Consider the following 19,366-nt stretch of genomic DNA (forward strand, 5'->3'; position numbering starts at 1 on the left):
AAAATCAAATCAAAGGAGCAGTTTATTTCATGCTTATGTGAATAAATTGCAATATTTTATTACACGTAGGACTTGGATGAAATTATTGAAGGCACTGTAGCAAGAAGTAAAACCTTGGGTAAGCAGCTCACAGTTAGTATTTCCTGCTCGTGTGGGAATGTGATCTACTTACTGATGAGAATATAATAGACACATTTAATATGAAATATAAGCATTGCAGCAGAATGGGTTGGGATTCTCGACTGGATTTCCCTTGAACCTCCTCAAGCAAAACACAGATGTTTGGGTCTTTCACAAAGACTGAATGTTATTCCAGAGTAGCATTTCACACTAGTTCATCAGGATGATCATGATGTTATACTAGAGATACCCTGGAGAAACAAGAGAAGGAAGGCAAAAAAAAAGAGGTAGCAGTTCAAAGGAAGAATGGGGAGTCCCAATTAACACCTTGTCAAATGATCAAGGTCAGGGGATGGGGAGGGAATAAATGTCTTGTCCCAAAGCAAATTGAAATTTGGGTTTTGTAAGAATGGGTAATGTCTAAGCCCAGCTTCTGTGAGTCCTATTCCTGGTAGTCTAATCTTAAAATATTCCACCCTATGAGAGTTTTGTAAATTTTGCCCAATCTTTTTAGAGATGCTAGCCTGATCTTACACATAGGTGGTATAACTTTCTGCATCTAAAACAGCATATGGTGAAATCGATACAGGTATGCTGTACTTTAAGAAAGCCAGACATCCACAAATTATACCTTAAACAGATAAATTAAGGGGTGATTATTCACATCATGAAAGGATTCAAGGCAGGGTTTAGCTGGAAAGATAAAGGTCCCCAGGTGCACTTTAAATGTCATTCACGATTTCCTTGGAATACACTTATTGAATAAAACAAAGCACCCTTAGAATTATGACACATTAGAGCTGGAAGCAAACCTTTTGAATCATTTTACAGTTGAGGAAACTGAGGCATGGGGAAATGAGATTGCTTTCCTAACATCACATAGCTAGTGTTGTAGCTGCCTCTCCAAAACATGTCTTCTGACTTTCAGGCAAGTGCTCAGGTCAGTACATCACACTAGCCTCCCTGGCAAGAAAATTACAGAATCATCATAGAAAAGATCAGTGTCCAGTGGGTTCATGCCTAACAAAGCTGTATTTATCTGAGGAAGCACTAACCTATTCAATTGGCTTGGGCTACAGAAGACCTCTCTATTACCTTTCTTTTCCATTCTTTTCTCCTGCTATATCTCTCCCTCCTCCTACACCTTTAATTTCCTTTTTTGGGTTATCATGGGCTAGTCTTGCTATCTTATCTGGACCCAGGAATAATATACATCGACCAAACCATTGCTTTTTTTTTTTCCTGATGATCCATGGAACCCTTCTAACAACTTATCTCTGTTGCTTCATATCGTTTCCTAAACTGAATACATCCTTGCCACCATTTTCTATATAAAGCCCCTTTGCACTTAACAGCATGTTCAGAGACTCATAGGATTCTAGGTCTACCCAGAAGAGATCTCAGAGGTCATCAATGCAATGCTGTCATTTTACAGATGAGGAAACTAAGGCCCATGAAGGTTAATAGTTTGCCAAGGAAGATCATAGAGCAGCATTTGCATGGCAGAAGTGGCCATAGAAAATTCCTTGTGGGTGGCTAATATCTCCGTTGTTCAACGAGAACATCCAGCTCTAGAATGCTGTCCTCACGACAGCCCGTAACCCCCTGATTGCATTGCCCAGGCTCTAATGTGTTTCATGTCTTGTCTTGTCACCTCCCGTGTGTTATCTTGGGCAGACAGTGCATGTGGAACATTAATGGAGCAATGCCGAACTCGACTGATTACTGAGGAGCCAGCAATTTCATCAAAACTTGGCATTTTGGGAGCAGCTATAATGCCAAACTGCACAAGTGTTTGTGGTTCTTCCCACTCATGCAGATTTGTGTTTTTCTATCATAATTACTTGAAATGAAGTAATCTATAGCACCACTAAGAAATGTAGGTGGAAGCAGGAGGGGAATCTTTCAGGTGGATGCTCCAGCTCATCAGCAGCTACTTCCTGTTTTAATTCACAATTGGGTTCCATTCTTTGTATATATTCAAAGGGGAGGGGGGAAACCATGTAGCTAGCCCCTGGGATTTCCTCCCACCACTGTGAGTGATCCCCCCAAACACCCTGTCCAGATTTGTTCTGTTTCTTCCCCATACCTTTCCCAAAGGATGATTTGAGATCTTTCTGTATATCATCCAATAAAGATTATAATTCACATTGTCTTTTCCCCTTACTTAACTCCAAGGTGCCTAAGGGATGATGTTTGACATTTCATCTAAATGTTGTATATACTGCTACCCTTACTATGATGTTTTACCTTACTCAGTATGTGGTTTGTATACATTTGATGGATTGTTTCAACCTGAGGTTAGAAGCCAATGCTTTATGTCAACATGTTTATTTTGCTTTTATTTTTTTTTCTCTTTCACCTTTCCTCTTCTGAAAGCTGAAAATCCATCTGGTTCTTGAACTTGTACAGTAAAAGTCATACTGGATTTGAAATCAGAGGACTGATTCAAATCCCAAATCTGACAGATAACACTTGTGTGAACTCAGCTAAGTTAAGTCACAACTTCTCTGGGCATCTGTTTCTATCTCTACAAAACTGTGGGGTTAGACTAGTTAGCCTCAAATTCCCTTCATATGTCATATCTATGATATTCTGAACTCAAAGGCTAGCTTAGAGACCGCAGCAATTAAAAAAAATACAACAAGCACATCATTTCATTTTATCTATACAACAACTCTAGGAGGTAGGTGCCATCGTTATCCTCATTTTATAGATGGAGAAACTGGGGCAGATAGTTGAAGTGATTTAACCAAGATCATCTAACTAATGAGTTTCTGAGACAGGATTTGGACTCATGTCTTCCTGGCTCTAGGTCCAACCCTCTATCCACTGTGCAACTTAGCTCCTGACCCCCCAGTGAATTTTTCCAGGCTTCTAGCAGCTCTAAGTATCTGACTTCCAGACTTCTGGCACTCCTAGCCGTTCAGAACAGAGTCACAAACTTGTGAGTGTGAAAGGGATCTGGCCACAAAAGCACAGAGTTGTTTCAAAGTTTGGTAATAAGATTTTCTAGATGTTTTTAGTTGTGTCTATAACAGATAGATAGTACAATAGATGTAAGGTAGGTGCTGCTTAAAGCTGACCCTGTCTCACCTATGAAAAGGGACAATTTAGAGAGAGGGATGAGACAGAAGAAATGTTAACTAGAAAAGCATAGTCACATAGGGCCAATGGGGGGCAAAGAACTCCTCACCAAGAGCATAGTTGAGAATAATAATTGGTATGCTAATGATCACACTGAGGCCATAAGAAAAAAGTTAAATTCTATTCTGTGTATGCTCACAGTGCTATGTAAGGATGAATTTTGGAATACTGCAATCTCAGAAGAACTAAAATTACAAATTGCTCAAAGGGCAATGGAACAACATGTGGTGAGTATAATAGGCTGCAGTGACTGATGATTTCCATTCAAGAAGTGGCATAAGAGATATTACTGAAGATAAGCATGCCTGGAAAAAGAGCTGGACCCATCACAGTGTGCGAATAAGTGACAATAGAATATTTCTTTTTGTTGCTAAAAATTGCATTGTGTTCCTGGTCTGACCCAAGCTGGCACATTTTACAGATGAAGAAACTAAGGACCAAGGAGTCTAAATGATTTGAAATATCAAGAAAACCAGAAGAATCTGTGGGCCTTGGGTACAATTCTTCCTCTGGCACTAATTAGCTATGTGACCCTAGAGTGAATTACTTAAATTCTTTGAGCCTCAATTTCTCATCCTTGATTTCTCATGAGTTCTTTTGGGGAAAAAAATCCTTTTTTATTATGAACTCAATCATCAGAAGACACAAACATTTCAATATACATAAAAGAATGAGAAAGAAATTTAGATGTAAAACTATGACCTGTTACGTGCCTTATTTTTCAAAGGAATATATTAAATTTAAGAAGGTAGTAACAAAATTGCTGTGGTTATAGCCCCTTTTGAAATTTCTTTTGTGTCCTGTGTATTTTAGAAATGTTTTACTGGTACTATTTTTTTTTGTACTGTTATCAAAACCCGCTTAACTCCTTACCTTTGCCCTTAGATCTTCCTTATAACAAATAAGTATATTAAGGCAAAAAACAAATAAAACACCAAAAACAAACAAAAACCCAACATTGGCCAAGTCTGAAAATATATCTAATTTGGTATTTCTAGCCTATCAACTTTTTTTTTCTAACTAATTTCTTTTCTTTTCTTTCTTACTTTGAGGCAATTGGGGTTAAGTGACTTGCCCAAGGTCACACAGCTAGTGTCAAGTGGTTGGTCTGAGGTAGGATTTGAACTCAGGTCCTCCTGACTTCAGGGCCAGGGCTCTATGCACTGCGCCACCTTGCTGCCTCCTTTCAACTTTTTGTTTTTTAACCAGATGTGGGAGACATATTTCATCAACAAACTTCTGAAGTCGTGTTTGATCACTGCATGATTCAAGACCTTCAGTCCTTCAAAATTGTTTCCCCTTATATTAGTATGGACATCACATAAATTGTTTTCTTGGCTGTGCCTATTTCATTCGGTGTCAATTTAAACAAATCTCCCCATTTCACTTAATTCTTTGTATTTATAGTTTTTATAGTACAATAATATTTCATTACATCTATATACCACCATTTGTTCAGCTACTCCTCAATTGCTAGGCACCCCCATAGTTCTCAGTTCTTTGCTATAACAAAAATAAGTTATGCAATAAATGTCTGTATATATGGGAACTTTCCTTCTATCTATGACCCCTTTGGGATATATGTTCACTAGCGGTATTACTATGTCAAAGGGTATGGGCATTTTGGTCATTTTTTTTATTGTAATTCCAAATTGTTATCCAGAATAGTTGGGCAAAATCATAGCTCTGCCCACAACACATTGGTGTCTTTATCATCTCACAGTCCCTCTAACAACCATCATTTGCATCTTTTATCCTCTTTGCCAGTATGAAGGATATGAGTTAGAACATCATACATAGATTTCACACCCAACATACAATCATAGGATAATAGATTTGGAGCTAAGAAGGATCTTAGAGGTAATCTAGTCCATCTTCATCATTTTAAAGATGAAGAAACCAAGGCTCAGAAAAGTAAAATTAAATAGTCCTCTCCCAGGTCTGCTTCTGGCTCTTTGGACTTTGCCCCCATGCCTCAGTTGCCTTCTAACTGTGGAAGCTCCCTTTTCCCCTTCAGCCTTTTCACTCTGGAATATCATTCTGCCCTGCTCACCCCTTCTCCCATTGGTGAGTTTTCTCAGAACCTCCACTTTGTCTTGGGGTCTGACTTGCCATGCTTCATTTCTTCTCCTGCTTTTAATTGTGACTCAATGGGACTTCATAAATATGTTTTCTCCCATTTAAATGTAAGCACTTTGAGAACAGGGGATGTCTTCTTTTGTTTGTTTGTATTTTTATTCTCAGCACTTGGCACAATGCCTGGTGTATAAGTTCTTAGTAAATTTTTATTGACTTTTTGTCTTGTTGACAAATTATTTGATCAGAGTCACACAGAAGGATTTGTATCCAGATCCTCTGTGCTCTTTCTACTGTACACATGCTGGAGGTCTCTGGAATACAGATATCAAATGGAGGAATTATGAGAAAGCATGGAAAAGAACCACGTAGGATGTATATTTTACACCATATATACATTATACTCAAAATGGATGCATGGCTTGATTATTAAAATTCATAAATTAAAGAAATTAGATTAGAACTGTCAGAGAAGGTAACTTACAACTATGGCTAGGGGCAAAATTCTTAACAAAATAAGAAAGAAGATTAAAAATAAAAAAAGAATATTTCAATTGCACGAAATAAAAAAGATCTTGCAGGAAAAAAATCATTACCAGGATAAGAAGGGAAACAGTCAATTGGGAGAAATTTTTGTATCAAATATCTCTGATTAGTATCTGGTTTCCAAAATATGTGGGGAATCAACATAATTAACAAATGATTGAAATAATCAATGTTTACAAGGCTGTGGGGAAGTGGGCATAATAATACACTCTTTGTGGAGCTATAAATCAGTCCAAACTGGAACCTGGAAAGCAATTTGGAACTCTGCTAAAAACAAGTGATTAAAATGAACCTTTTAGTTCATAGGGACCCATTTAGGGAGGTCCCTTGGACTGAGATCCCACTGCTAGACATATATCTCAAAGAGATCAATGATTAAAAGAAAGGTTCCATATATACCAAAACACTTATAGTAATGCTTTTAATAGTGACAAAAAAAAGTGGAAACAATGTAGTTACTCATCAGTTGGGGACAAATGAATTGTAGCACATGACTATAATGGACTATTATAATGCTGTATGAAAGTGTAAATACTAAGAAGATGGAGAAGATTTAGATGAACTGATGCAAAATGAAGCAAGCAGGACCAGGAAAATAACACACATAAGTATGAAACATTGGACATGAAAATAACAATGAAGAATGAGGAAGTTAATCTATTCAGAATCCATCCTATCTTCTAGAAACTCCTACATCTAGGTCCTAAAGACTTTTTTTTTACTTCATCTCCAAAAAACCCTTCCATGTAATAATAGTTAATAGTTATATAAGTTTGCATTTTGCATTTTCTCATTTTATCCTCGCTTGCTGAAAAGCTGAAAGATGTTAAGTGATGTGACAAAGGTCACACACAGTAAGTGTTATAGACAGTGACAGACACTCTTAGTGTCAAAAGTAGAATTTGAACTCATGTCTTCAAAGTTCAGCACTCTACCCCCTGAGCCACCTAGCTACCTCTGGTGCTTGGTAAACTTAAACTTTAAAGCACAAATTAAATGGGAGAAATAGTAACACAGCAAAGAAGTAAGAATCTGAGCCACTGGAGTAAGAAGCTACAAGACTGTTAGAGCCTCATTTTAGGGGAATAGGGATAGCTAAGGAAAAGTGGTTAACCTGCTTCAGATCACTTTATTTTTCACAGTCTCATAGGGTTTTGTGCTTGAAAAGTTTTTTACACACAGTAATATCATATAATTGAAAAGGTATGTTGGAGTAAGAAAAAGTAGATTACAGTCAAAGGATCTGAGTTTGAATCTTGCCTCTTCTATTTTCTACCTGCTTGACATTAGACAAGCTCCTTCTCTTCCTTGGTCCTTAGTTTCCTTACCTGAAAAAAAAATAAGGTTGGACTAGATGACCTCTAAGGTCATTTTTAGTTCTAGATCTATGATAGTAAAAGACCTTGGGGGTAGCTAGGTGGAAAAGTGGATAGGGCACTGGACGTGGAGTCAGGAAGACCTGAGGTCTAATCCCGCCTCAGATACTTATTTGTTATGTGACCCTGGGCAAGTCTCAACCTTTGATTCAGGTTCCTCATCTGCAAAATGGAGATAATAAGAGCTCCTACCTTCTTGGTAGCTGCGTGGAGAAAACAAGAACATATTTGTAAAACACTTTGCAAACCTTAAGGGTTATATAAATGTTATTATTCTCTCTGTTACAATATTACTATTATTGTTACTATTACTATTCTCTAATCCTTCTAGCTTGAGATCTATGATGATGCAAAAAGGTCCTGTAGGGAAGGAGGAATTTCATTTTTGTCTTTGGGGACTTTGTCACTGGGAAGTTCCAGTCCTTGGAACAGAGTAGGTTCCTCATACATATTTGTTTCATTGAATGGAATGAGAACTGCTGGTTAGAAAGAACTTTGAGCAAGATCTAATCCTGGCCTTCTATGACTTCCCCCACTTCTGTAGGACTTGATGTGTTTTTCCATAAAATTTGTCATAATGCTGACTGTCCTTGTGGAAATGCTGTGATAAATAATTAATGGAAAGAGCTGTGAGCTTGGATTTGCTGCTTAATATAGCAAGTTCCATTTGTTGTTGTTGTTGTTTTTTTTTTAAAGCTACTGAGTACATGGCACAGTAGATACAGTGTCAGGCCTGAAGCCAGGAAGACCAATCTTCCTGAGTTCAAATCTGGCCTCAGACACTAGTTCAGTGACACTGGGCAATTCCTTTACTCAGTTTCCTCATCTGTAAAATTGACTGGGGAAGGAAATGTCAAACCACTCTAGTATCTTTGCCGAGAAAACCCCCAATGGGGTGACAAAGAATTGGGCATGAGGGGAAAAAAAAAGACAATAAATACCTGCTTATAACTACCTATGCATACATATAGATACATTATGGCAAGTCTAAAGGGTTGGATGACTTGGGAAGCTCTTGCTAATTCTGCATATTTGTGACCTTGTGACCAGTCCCAGATGTGCTTGTCAGAGGAGGGATCAAGTCACAAATTCATTAATTAGCCACCAGTTTATACTTTAGTTATAATTCTAATCATTTCTTTGACTGAATTTCTATCTTCATTAAATGTATTAGTGCTTATTAGAGAAGGTGAAAGGGCTTGAACTCTACCAGTAGGTATGGATTTTGCCATCCTTAGCAAAGACTAAGTTCACTCACAATTTTCATCTGATGAACACTGTAATTAAGAGTCAAGTGATTGTTCATGATTAGACTACAAACTATCCCATTCAAACTATCCAGTACATATGCTTACTATGGCAAAACATTAGGAATATAAAGCAAACAGGAAAAAAATGGTCCCTGTCTTCAAAGAGCTTATAGTCTACTAGAAGACTCAGTAGGACATTAGACATTGATTATGAACGCACAATATATTTCATAGTAGCATAACTGGAAAGGCCTTTAGAAGTCATACAGCTAGTTAGTGGTGTGAGGCAGGTTTCACACCCACAATACTCAGTTTCATTGGTGTCTCACAATTCTATAAGGAGATACCATTAACATTCTCATTTTATAGATGAAGAAACCAAGTCTCAGAGAGGTTAAGCAATTTACCCAGGGTCACACAGCTAACATGAGTGAGATAGGATTCAAACTCAAATTTTTCTGCCTCAAAAGTCCAGTTCTCTATCCACCAGAGGTCTCTAATCTTTTCTTGACATGGTCAGACTTGAACTTTAGGAATATTTCTGGTGGTTTAGTGGAGAATGGATTATATTGGAGTGATATCAGGGCAAGAAAATTAATTAGGGGGCTCTTGAAATAGTGGGGCCTAAACTAGAGTGGTGTGCATGTGAGGAGAGGAAAAAAAAATGAGTAGCAGAGATGTGGAGGTATAAATGACTAGATTTGGCATCTAATTGCAGATAACACCACTGTTGTGACCGTCGAAGACCAGAAGGTTGGTGGTGCCTTCAGCCTTCCAGTTGGGGAAGTCTGGAAGAGTAAAAATAATCTAATGAGATCTGTTATTTCTCTCTACCCAACCACGTCCGTGGCAGCTGACTCTCCCATTCAAAAAACAGAAAGGAGGCAGGATAGAGTTCTTATTCCTCCCAGGTCACTTCCCTGGAGCCAGCTGAAGGGCAGAGTCACAAAGGAATCAGAGAACCAGGGGCTGTGTGTGCTGAAGGGTATGGGTGTGGCATTTCTCCAGGGGCATTTATGCAGTTGTTGCTTGTTGGTTATCCTGGTAGTGGTTAAACTATACCTGCCCTGAGGGACAGCTCAAAAGGGAGATTGGTCTTTTGCAAGAAGAGGCAGAGAACGGGAGTGATGGGATAGGAACCATCTTCCTACCCACCCACCCACATCGGTAGATCACGGTATGCATTGTTATTATACCAGTGTCCCTTCCAGTCAGGCTTTGATCCTAACTTTGGACACCACTGCACTATACATATTATCTCTAACCAAATAAGTCAATTAGCTACGGGTGAGTTAGCTTTCATTTTATTTTTAGTACCTCTATTATACACAAATCCTCAAACTAGCTGTCTGTCAAATGTATACTATTACTGTCTGAATTTCTCAAGTTCATCCCCAATACTGGTCCTCCCTGCCCACCCCCCACGCCCACCCCCACCTCCACCCTCACCCCATTCATAGCAGCTACTAATAATAAGTAGCATTTACGTACAGAGCTTACCAAGAAATTATATACATTATCTCATTCGATCCTCAGAGTAACCCTGTGAGGTATGTGCTATTATTGTGTCCATTTTACAGAAGGATAAGCTCAAGACTGAGGGGAGTCAAGTGACCTGCCTAGGGTCACACAGCAAGGAAGTATCTAAAGCTGGATTTGAATTCAGGCCTTTCTTACTCCCAGTCTAATGCTCTCTCCCCTATGTCACCTAACTGAACACACAGACCTTCCAAGGGTGGGTGAGCAGCATCTTCTTCAAACATGAAAGATGACATTAGTTTGATACTTCTAGAAGTCAAACAGTTCCCTACTTGCACCTGACAAACATGTTTACAGTTGATGTTTCCAATTAGCTTAGAGTCACCTTTAATCTTATCAAGGGAAATGCTAATCTATTTAAAATCAGCCTGAAGCATTGTTGCTTGATTTTCTTCTAGTGCTGGGAAAGAGGACAGAAAATTTCCTAGATTGTAAATATCACAAAATCTAGGCTTGCTCAAGTGGCATTCACAAAGATAGACCAGTGCATCCTATTGTGACTGAAATGGGGATATTTGGGTAGCAAAATTCACAAGGAATATTACTGGGATTATATAATTTTCCATGTGTACATTCAAGAAAGAGCACTGTGATTTTAACAATGCCATCTGAAGCTAAGCTCTTGAGTGGTGGGGGTGGGGGGCTGAAATTGGGCCAGGGAAAGAAATTCTCATAATCCACTTGCAGGATTGCATTGTGGTTATCAGAGAGGAATCTTGTTTCAATACTTAATCTGCTTACCTCTTTTGACATTATGTCTATCTCTGGTTTCTCATACTATACTCACAGCCTGAGTCCCAGCAGGAGCTTAGGAGACCTATGCTCAGATTCTGTAGCCAGAAAATGCCTTTTAAACCAAAGCAGGTTTTGTTTACATGACATACAAACAACCAATCAATTCAGGGAAAAACAAGTTAGGCCTATTGATTTTAAGCCCTCCTCTCCCCTCCCTCCCTCCATCCCCCTTCACATTCTGGAGAGACTCTGAGAGAGAGAGTGTGTGTGTTTATTTCTAGCAAGGCAGTTGTTTGTCTTCAAAGGAGAGGCAGCCAGCTAGCTTGTCTGTCACTTTGGGAGCTAATATGCCTTTGGCACTTAGATCCTCATCAGAGAAGAGAAACTCAGATTCAGGGCTGAGGACAATAGAGGTGATTATTGAGAAGAAACACTTCTTCACTCAGAAATTATGCAAACTGTCTTCTGGGTACTATCAGCCCAGCCCAAAGAGGGTTCATGTAGCCTGTGCCAATCAAAAGAGAGATTGTCTGGATCTTCAGGAAAGGAAAGGACACTGACTTGGAGTCAGAAGCCTAGCTTTTAATTCACCCTTCACTATTTACTAGCTGCATGACCATGAACAAGGCACTACTCTCTCTAAACTTCATCTCCCAAAAGGAAATAGTAATATTGGCACAATCTCCTTTTCGGGGAGCCTGTGGAAAACAAATGCTTCATACAATAATGACAGCATGTTTATTGTACTTTAATATCTTCAAAGCACTGTGTGTGTTATATCCATATCCATATCCATATCCATATCCATATCCATATCCATATCCATATCCATATCCATATCCATATCCATACCATATCTATATCTATATCTATATCTATATCTATATCTATATCTATATCTATATCTATATCTATATCTATATCTATATCTATATCTACATCTATCTATATCTATCTATCTATCTATCTATCTATCTATCTATCTCATCTCATTTGATTTTCATGTCAATGCTGTGAGTCAGGTGCTGATAACAACAATTATTAAGAATAATAGCTAACATTTATACAGCACTTACTGTGTTCCAGGCACTTTGGTAAATGCTTCACAAATATTATATGCCTTGAACCTCACAATGACATTGAGAGGTAGGTGCTGTTATTATCATCCTTATTTTAAAGATGAGGAAAATGAGAGAGACAGAAGTTAAGTTACTTGCTCGGGATCACATAACTAGTAAATGTTTAAGGCAGAATTTGAATTCAGGTGTTCCTGACTTCAAGCCCAGTGCTACCTATATGCCTCTTGTATATCAGGAAGGTTCTGATAAATGTTTAACCAAGGACTCTCCAAAAAGGCATGCTTTTTTTTGGTCTCTTTTTTTTTTGAGGTAATGTGGGTTAAGTGACTTGTCCAGGGTCACACAGCCAATAAGTATCTGAGGCAGATTTGAATTCAGGTCCTCCTGACTCCTGGGTTGGCAGTGTATCTACTGTGCCACCTAGCTACACCCCCCACACACATTTTTTAAAGTTTAATTTGCATTGTTTAATCTCCATTATTTTCTTAAGTTTAGACAATAAATAAAATCATAAATCAAGCCCTTATAACTAACATTTGTTGAATGCTAAAGTAAAATGCTCATACTGAAAATTTAACAATTAGCTCTCAGGAAATGGTATGAGCTGGCACCAGCACAAAGAATTATAGAAATGTTGAGTTGCTGTTATCATTCAATAATGATGATTTATTAAAGGATTGCTTTGTGCCAAGCCTTGTGCTGGGGAATACGAAGACAAAATCTAGGTAATTCCTGCCTTCAAGGAGCATTTCATTGGGGGGAAAACAACACATTCAACAAATAAGTGAATAAAAACCTTTTTTTTTTGCTTTTTGTTTTTAAATATAGACAGATGATTTCTACCAAGATTGGCAAGTGCAATTTATAGCTTTAGAGAGTTATCTGAGGGCACTAATACTTGACCCCTGTCACACAGACAGTATGTGTTAAAGATAAGAGGTTTTCCTGAGACCAACTTTTTATCCACTATTCCAAGCTATCTTCAGATACAAAATATATAAAAATACCTGTTTATATAATATACAATCTGTATAATGTAAATACAAAGCAATTTGGGAGCAGGGGAGAGGAGAATACTAATGAGTGGGGACCCCAGGAAGGTCTTGTGTAGAAGCGGGCACTTGCATAGAAGACATGGATTGTAAGAGACAAAGGTAAGGAGAGGAGGGTGCTCCTGACTTGGGGGACAGCCTCTGCACAGGCATGGAGGTGGAAGATGAAATGTCTTATATGGTGTGCTGGCTCCATGGCTCATGAAAACCGATTGCTAAAATTTCAGTGTAAGCCTTGGCAATTGGCAAAGCAATAAATCTGGGCTTGATATTTTGTTATTGATTTTTAGACTTCAGAAAGTGATGGAGAAAATTTTAATAATGCAGATTAAACTTAAAATTGTGTCATACCTACATTTTTTTTCTCTTGGAAAGCTGGTTTTAAAATATTTACCAGTATAACCTTGGTAATATGGGGAATACTAAGGAGTCTAGTTTGTCTGGAATATCAAATTCCTGAAGGGGAAACATGTGAGATTAGTTTGAAAAGATAGGTTGGAATCGTATTGTGAAGGACTTTTGAGGCCAAAGTCAAATATAGGTTTGGATAGATCTGAATTATGTATATTGAAAATACTCAGCTCAAGGCCATTAAGATTAGTAAGTTTCTGAATCACTAAGTTTATCTGTAATTAACTTCCTTAGTTCTACACTTTGAGGGTTGATTTTTACTGGGGAAGTAATGCTGGGGTTAATCTAATGGTAATTAAACACCACTGTTCACCCACTACAAGCCTGAATGTCTTAATGTCATTTGGGTCTGTCAGTGAATAGCCTACAATGACTAATTATGAAATGTCTGTTGGCACAGTATAGCCAAGCAATTATAAGCAACCTATGCTGATAGAATAGGGGAGAGACATGAGTAATACAAAACAGTTGAAGTTCAAACATCATATACGCAGCAAAGCAAGCTCTAGATTTAAATGGAATGGGTCCAAACTTGGGGGCTGATCCTGAAAGTTCATAACTCTTTTGTTCGTTATCAACCAAATCAGAATCAACTCTGGGAAAATTTTGAAGTATCACTTATATGTTTCAGTCTCCAGAGATGTGGGTAAAACACTCCCCTGGGTCCCGTACAAACAATGAAGGTAACAATGCATACATCAGGCATAGGGTAGCCTTTATTCTATCCCAGCAAAAATAATAATAATAGCTAGAATTTATGTTGTACTTTAAGTGTGGCAAAACACTTTCTAAATATTATCTAATTATATTCTCCCAACAGAGCTAGGAAGTAGGTGCTATTATCATTCTTATTTTACAGATAAGGAAACTGAGGTCAAGTGACTCGCCCAGCATCACAAAGTTAGCTAGTAAGTGTCTGAGGCTAGATTTCAACTCAGGTCTTCTTGATTTTAGGTCCAGCATGCTATCCCCTGAACCACCTAGCTGCCACAGAAAATGACTACCCTCTAAGATACAGATTGTAGTCAATATCATTCTCCATCTTCACCATCACCATCAATATGACTATAGCCATTATTTGATAGAAGACCATTGAAAAAGAAAAAGAAGGACCTGGGTTCTAAACCTACTGTGATTCTTACCAGCTGTGTGACTGTGGCAGTCATTTAATTTCTGTCATCTGTAAAATGAAGATAATGATTTCTGCTGATCTTCATAGGCTTCTGAGATTCAAATGAGAGAATGAGATAATGTTTGTGAAAATGTACTCACTGTAAGGTACCATTTTTGGAATGATATACATATAGTGGTTGTTTCCTCTCTATGTTATCCAGATGTTATTCAGATAGTAGAATTAGGCAGAACAACCAAACTTAACTACATACTTCATGGAGAAAAGGGACCCTAGCAGGCAGTGGGATGGTAACATGGTTAGAGATCCAACTAGGTCTGTATTCAAGAAGACAGGAGTTTAACTCTGGTCTTATGTGTCACTTGCAGGTTGTGTGACCCTGAAAGGAGGGTTTTATTGTTGTTGTTTTAGGTTTAGAGAGGCTGGGACACATTTTTGGGAAGGGGAAGGAACCAGTAGCTGGCAAGATATAGAATATAAGGATAAAATGTGGTATGACTGATGGATCAAGGTCCTGGAAGAGACAGAAGGAAAAGGAGAGATTGGTCTTTCCAAGAATGAAGGTTACTTCATCCTTTGAGACAATAGTTGGCAATTATATAGGTTTTAAGGTTTGATAAGTGATTTCCATAATGTCATCTCAAAGCCTTAGAGGGGACACAGAGAGATTTTGAAAAATAGAAGGGAGATGAGAGATGAAAGAGTTTATATAAGCTTATCTCTCTCTTTTTTTTTCTTTTTTACTACTACCGAGACTACAGCTATGACTATTAGCTAGCCTTTGTATAGTGCTGGCAAAGTGCTTTACAAATATTATCTCATTTTACCCTCACAACAACTCTGGGAGGTAGGTGCTATTATTATACCTACTTTACAGATGAGGAAACTGAGGCAGACAAAGTCTAAAGTGAATTATCCAAGGTCACACAACCAATAAGTGTTGGAGGTAGGATTTGACCTCAGGTCTTCCTAACTCCAGGATCCACAATGTATCCACTCTGGCATCTAACTTCTTTTATTGAAAATCAGAAAGAGAAATCATCCACTGAGAAAGGGGATTATGGGGTAGACTTGGGAAGATAAGGAGAGTGGAGGAGGTTTGGGGCTGCTTCTGAGGAGGAATATGCTAGCATTTCAATTAGAGATAAATGAAATGATTGTATTAAGTGCTCAGCTGAGTAAGATTACCTAGCATGATTCTGAAATGGCCCCAAGTCAATAAAATTTCATTTTTTATTATAGTAGCACTCAGTTCAGGAGCAGGAAAATTGGGGATTAAAAAGATGGAACCAGAGAAATATCTTGGGTTTGAAGGACTAAAGTGCAGAAAAAATGACTGTCATCTACTGGGGAAACTGAAATGAAGCCAGAACTAGAGTAACAATCTAGAAGCACATGCAGTCCCATGAGGAAAGGGCAGATTCAGGAGGATTAGGGCATAAGAGAGGAGGAAAGGCAAGCTCTTGGTCAGAGAGAGGACTTTCACTATTTGAGATATTGCAAATTACAAGAGGAAAGTGAGAAAGTATCTTGGAAATTGGTAGATAGCAGAGACAAGCTCTAGGGGCAGGTAGTATAACTGACTCATATGAACTTGAAAAGAGTAGAGGTTGATGAGTGCCACTGGCAGACATGGAAATGACAATGAAAAGCAAGGGTTATGTTAATTTCTTCTGGTCCTCTTAGTCAGGGAGAGTTCTACGTTGATTTTTTTTTGTTACAAGGAGAGTGGAAAGGGTGGAATAAATTGGTCAATCAACTAGCATTTATTAAACACCTACTCTGTGCCAATGTGCACTACAGTAAGAAGTAGGGAAAGAAAACTAGCTAAGAAAGGGTAAAAAAAAAACTAGTCCCTACTCTTAAAGGGTTCACAATCCAAAGGAGGAGACAACAGTTATTTGCAAAAGTATGTATATAGGATAAATTGAGGGTGGTCTCAGAAGGATGGTACTAAGATTAAGGAGGATGGGAGACATAGAATATATAAGATATATAAGGAAGAGTTATGTAGAAATGGCATGTAAAATCAAGTGTCAAAAAACCCAAATCCTATAAAATAGCCATTCCCCTAGGAATAATGTTAAGAAATGGGCTTAATTTCTTATTAATTGTGTTAATTACATTAATTGTGCCTTGTGGTTATGAATTTATTTGTAAAGTGTCATTTCAGTGCTATTAAGGCGTTAAGCTAGGGAGAAAGCGTCTTGGTTGCTGCCACTAACCCATAGCCAAAACAAACATTGGAATCTTAGCCATATCTACTCGATTGCCAAGTTATTACTAAGCACATAGTATATCAAAAAACCTCCACAGAAAAAATAGAAGTGTCAGAAAATGTGGCTTCCCCTCCCACTCATGTGGAGCAAACAAATCTACTTCCAGTATTGCCAGGTCAGCTTCAGTTTTTAATTATTGCTTCTTCTCCACTCCCTGAGAAGTCCCTATTCAGCACTTACACTGGTTTTGGGTAATGGTAGCTTACCAGGAAGCCACCAATAGCCTTTTGACTTGGAAAGTTTCGTTCATGTGTATGATCATAAGAAACCAGGCAGGCTTGATGCAGTATATCTTAAATTCTTTCATTAGTATCTGGCATTTGATTGGCCTGATCTGTAACCTGATGAGCACATTGCAATTACTATTCTGTACTGCAGGCAAGGTTTTGACCAGAATGTCAATGTGCATTTTCTGGCTTTCATGCTGGGCATTAAAAATGATGAGGGCCATCAGCTGAAACACGCACAGTTCAGTTTCAAATATGTATCCTTGAAAATATTGATTTCAACAATACAATATGTGCTTCTTGTATTAAGCCCTTCTGCATATTGACTGCATTACATTTCTTTGAAGCTACAAAGACATCAGATATTAAACAGAAGATTGCTCAGAATGCAAGAAACGAATGCTCAGGTGAGAGGAAGAGGGTCATACATTTGGGAGAGTACACGAAAAATGGAGAAGTACCTTGAGATGTGGAAGGCTTGGAGACTTAAAGATAATAGATGTTTAAAAGATTCTAGTCTATTTTGTCTCCATGTTCCACCAGCTGTACTTGAATTCTGCTAATTCTATAGTTTGGTTGATCTTGGGGAAGAAGAGTCAAAAGATTTGGCTTTGCCATGAACTAGCTGGGTGACTTTGGGCGGTTACTTAGAATTGCTAGTCTTCAGCTGCCTTCTGGCTCTAGCCTACTTTTCCATCCCTGTTTCATGTTATTTCCTTTCCAGTTCTCTCTTTTTTAGTTAAACTGGGTTAGTTGTTACCATGTGGCAATTCATCTCCAATCTCTTCACATTCACCTCTTAGAATCCTATTTCCTTCAAAGCACAGTTCACTTGCGTCTTTTTTTTTTTTTTGAGGCAATTGGGATTAAGTGACTTGCCCAGCATCACACAGCTAGTAAGTGTTATGTGTCTGAGGCTGGATTTAAACTCTGGTCCTCCTGACTCCAGGGCCAGTGCTTTATCCAGTGTGCCACCTAGCTGCCCCTGTGTCTCCTCTTATAGAAAATATTGGGACAAGTAGATGGAACAATGGATAGAGCACCAAGCATGGAGTCAGGAATACTCATCTTCCTGAGTTCAAATCTGGCCTCAGACATTTATTACTTGTGTGACTGAGCAAGTCACTTAACCTTGTTTGTCTCAGTTTTCTCATCTGTAAAATGAGCTGGAAAAGGAAATGGCAAATCACTCCAGTATCTTTGCCAGGAGTACCCCAAATGGGGTCACAGAGTCAAATGTAACTGAAATAACAACAACAGCAATCTTTCTTCCAGATAATAGTACTCAAGCTCTTTTGAAATTGCTTAGCATCACATTGTATATATTTTATATTTACTTATCTGTGCACATATTGTACCCCCCCCCCCAGTAGAATACATGCTCTTTGAGGGTAGGGAATGTTTTGTTTTTGTCTTAGTATCCTATGGTAGGTAACAGATGTTAAATTGAACTAATACCCAGTAATTGACTTTGTGGACTAAGTATTTAGAAAATGTCTTTTATGTCCCGTTGATGCATAGCACAAGGGTTCTCCAGGGAAATGAAATACTTTCACACATTCAATTTTAAAGCCCTTGAAAAATGAGAAAAGATTTGGGGTTTGGGTTTAGTTGTCCTGCTGAGTAATTATAGATCATCTCAATCAACTCAGGAATCCTGTTGAAACTCACTATTATAAATAAACTCAGCTTTCTCATATTATGCACCAGTTTTTCTCTGAATGCCTTTATTCCACAGGGTAGAAGGGTGCCCTTCTATGTGAATCTAGATAAGTAACTTAACTTCTTTGACCACTGGTATCCCCGTTTGAAAAATGAAGCTAATAATACTTTCATAACTAGAGTCATAGGGTTCTTGTAGTGTAGCAGACAGGTCAAAAGAGCTCCCTGATCATCTTATGAGCTTAAGGGCAGAGATCCTTTGTTCAGAGATTCTGATCACACCACACTATAGAGCAGTAATTCTTAACCAGGAGTCTTTAAAAAGATACATGCATACACACATGCATAGATAGATACAGATATCTTCATTACTGTGTTTCAATATAATTGATTTCCTTTATGATCATATGCATTTTATTTTGTGCATAAAAATCTTATTCTGAGAAGGGGTCCATAGGTTTTACAAGACTGCCAAATGGATCCATGATACACACAAAAAAGGTTAAGATCTTCTCCTATAGAGGATGGTCATGTCCATTTACGCTTAGAAGATTAAAGACATATTATTAATTCTCAGCAACTGAGGTTGTTCCCAAGATTCATTGGTTGGCTCCTGTGGGAGGAGTCACAACTTTTGCTGGCCCATAAAATGCCAGCACCTTACCTTCATATCCTGTTTGACTATTGTTCCTTTTACCATCCATCCCAGCCATCTTGCCATCTACCTACTGCCTA

The 19,366-nt window shown here is 38.2% G+C and overlaps 1 protein-coding gene across 1 annotated transcript in view; it reads right to left on the reverse strand.

Moving 5' to 3' along the window:
- VWC2L (von Willebrand factor C domain containing 2 like) overlaps positions 1 to 19,366 on the reverse strand; it is a 175,076-nt gene that overhangs the window by 90,842 nt on the left and 64,868 nt on the right. The gene's annotated exons all lie outside the window — the stretch shown is intronic.

The sequence above is a fragment of the Phascolarctos cinereus genome, unplaced genomic scaffold (assembly GCF_003287225.1).
Source record: "Phascolarctos cinereus isolate Bilbo 61053 unplaced genomic scaffold, phaCin_HiC Scaffold_7;HRSCAF=346, whole genome shotgun sequence".
Lineage (NCBI taxonomy): Eukaryota > Metazoa > Chordata > Mammalia > Diprotodontia > Phascolarctidae > Phascolarctos > Phascolarctos cinereus.